Raw genomic sequence first — 2,606 nt, forward strand, 5'->3', positions numbered from 1 at the left:
TAGAGTTTGGTTCGTTACTACAGCCACAACAAAGAGCATGACCCCCAGCATAAAGGTACTCAACACCCCCAGCTCTCCACACCTCTCCTGAGAGCACGTTTGTTCCTGAGCTGTGGAGGTCTCCGCTGAGATCCAGGCAGTGGTCTGAGACCCTCTCTTGACTTGATGTAGTAACTGCACATTCAGTCAGGGACAGGGTGAAGTTTCGTGTTGTTCCCTATGAACATAACAAAGAGCTCTTGTGTACTTACCAACACAGGGCTCTTCTGGGTGTCACAACACCCATTCTTGGTCTGGGTCCCCTGATCCTGCTTGAATAACTTTGTCACCTGTGACAACCGACTCTCCTCACCATGCTTACCATGTCCATAATAAGATCAATGACAGCTGGGACTTTGTGAAGAGCAAAGCAATGGGTTGATCCTATTCTTCGTCTACTGCCTTCTTGTTGATTTTTCAAAGTCACAATACTTTGCTTCATGACAGCTTCATTTCCTGTTCAAAAGCCTCTGAAAGTCTGAGTATAGCCTCCCACCAAATGGGTGGGATCCCCTGCCTCCATTGCTTCCTCGATGGGGACATACTAGGTGACTAACAGACCAATATACCAGTTTCCTTTGTGCAAACCTCTGGTTTAGACTCTCTCATCATATAGTTCTGAGTTCCTTACTGCAAACCCAGCCCTTTTATAAGACACAAATGTGAGACATGTTGCAGGTAGAGACTGTTTAAAATTTGGGATCTGATTAAGAAGAGTGTATCCAGAGATAGTACCTGTTTTACAAAGTGACATGTTGCAGTTGGTAGCCCAGCCTTCTTCCAGTCTCTTGGGGCACAGTCTGGGCCTACAAGAGCAAACTGCCAGATCAGCACTGTTTCATCGTGTGACTGCTGGGATGCTGTCCTCCTTCGCTGGGGAAGGGCAGAGTCAGGGCAGGACCTGTGAGTACTCTTGGTGAAGATACTGACATCCTCATAAGAGCTCTCTTATCTTGTCAGGCCTTGTGCTCCAGCAGACAGAGGTGGTACACAGAAATGAAAGCTCTCCTTTTCTTTGGCAAAGTGCTTGCATGAAACTGCATTGGCAGTCAAAGTGCTCCATGCCACCTGCTGCTAATCCTTAGCCCCACAAGCACAAATTCTCTGGGTCTTCACTATACCCCCTGTGCATATGGGAGATTTCTCCCCCCCCACCCCTGCCCCTCAAGAAGAAAGAGATTACTGTCTATTCTTCTGCAGCAGAATAGAAATGAAGATGTTTCTTTCCCACTGTATGAAGCAGGAAGAGCAGGGAGATGATTCCAGATCTCCAAAGCCACCCACCCACTCTCAGGAAGTCAGAGACTTGCTGCAGGACCGGCAAGGGATGTGGGAGCTCCACAGCAGCCAGACTCCTAAGAATGTCTCCTGGGCTCAAGCAGTTTCTCGCAGTTACTGCTTGTGTATTTGCAACCCTGGACGTTCAGGCATCTGAGGGCTGTTCTGCCTTTCCAACTGAGGTGAGGTAAGCTGTCTGGAGATCCAGTGGCCCAGGGTGCACGTGCCAGTACCTGGACAACTGCTTAGAAGCTTGGAGAGCTGCTGCTGCTTCTTCTGCATGTAGGATTATATTGAGAGTGGCAGTGCTTCATGACCAGCTCCTTCCAGCAGCGATTCCTGAAAATGCAGAGTTTGCTGATCTCTTCTACTCTCAGCATGACAGAAAAGCTTCTTCATCTGTTCATGCATAGCTGTGGGTCCTCTCCCTCCATGACCCCTGGCCATGGCCGGGAGCATCTTCTCGCTCAATCTCCTGTGAGGCCTTTGTTTGAGCCCTTCAGCCAAGGAAGTGACTGGCTTACAGGCCTCTTTCCTCCCCACTGTCTTCCACCCATGTCCTCCCTTGCTCCACAGCTGTTTAATCATTCAGGCAGTAGTTTGGTACACAAGAAGCTGGCAAGAAGATGATTCATACCCCTATACCCTATCAGTATCCCTGCAGGCAACGTAACAGAGGTGTCTGCAGTGGTCCAAGTGCTGCCTCCTGTCTGGGTGGCCTGGGATGAGGTCCTGTCTGTTGCATGATGTTGGCAGGCTCTAGCCTACCCCTCTGCACAGACTGGTGGGGGGAGCTAAGCCTTGAGCATCAGCTGCCTAAGCACCTTGTTCCCTGGCTGCGCAACCCTGCTGTAGTACATCCTGGGGTTAGGGAGGGAGAGCTGGCAGCAGGACACCCTATGTCCTGTAGAGCCTTGCATAGAGGTTTGCTGGGCTGGAACTGGCTCAGGCAGCTGTTTCCAGGACAGTCGTTCAGCTCCTCTTGGCTGGCTTCTTTGTGGGTGAACAACATCGATGGTCTGATGGAGTGGGGTGGGACAGAGGGAGGGCTGAGCTGAGGGGCAAGGTACAGACTTTCTTTCTGGATGCGGAGGTCCAGACAAACCCTGGGAGGGTTGTGGTGTTCTCTGCTGGAATGAGGCAGTGATGCTGCTACAGCTGGGTTGTGGGATGGGGATGGTGGCAGCTGCTGTGGTGGCTCATACCCCAGGGTGTCTGCGGATGCGCCGGGTTTGTGGGTGCTGCCCCACAGAGCCGGCCAGGCTGCGGGCAGTGCAGAGCAGGAGCAG

This window comes from Pygoscelis adeliae, unplaced genomic scaffold (assembly GCF_000699105.1).
Source record: "Pygoscelis adeliae isolate BGI_AS28 unplaced genomic scaffold, ASM69910v1 Scaffold348, whole genome shotgun sequence".
Lineage (NCBI taxonomy): Eukaryota > Metazoa > Chordata > Aves > Sphenisciformes > Spheniscidae > Pygoscelis > Pygoscelis adeliae.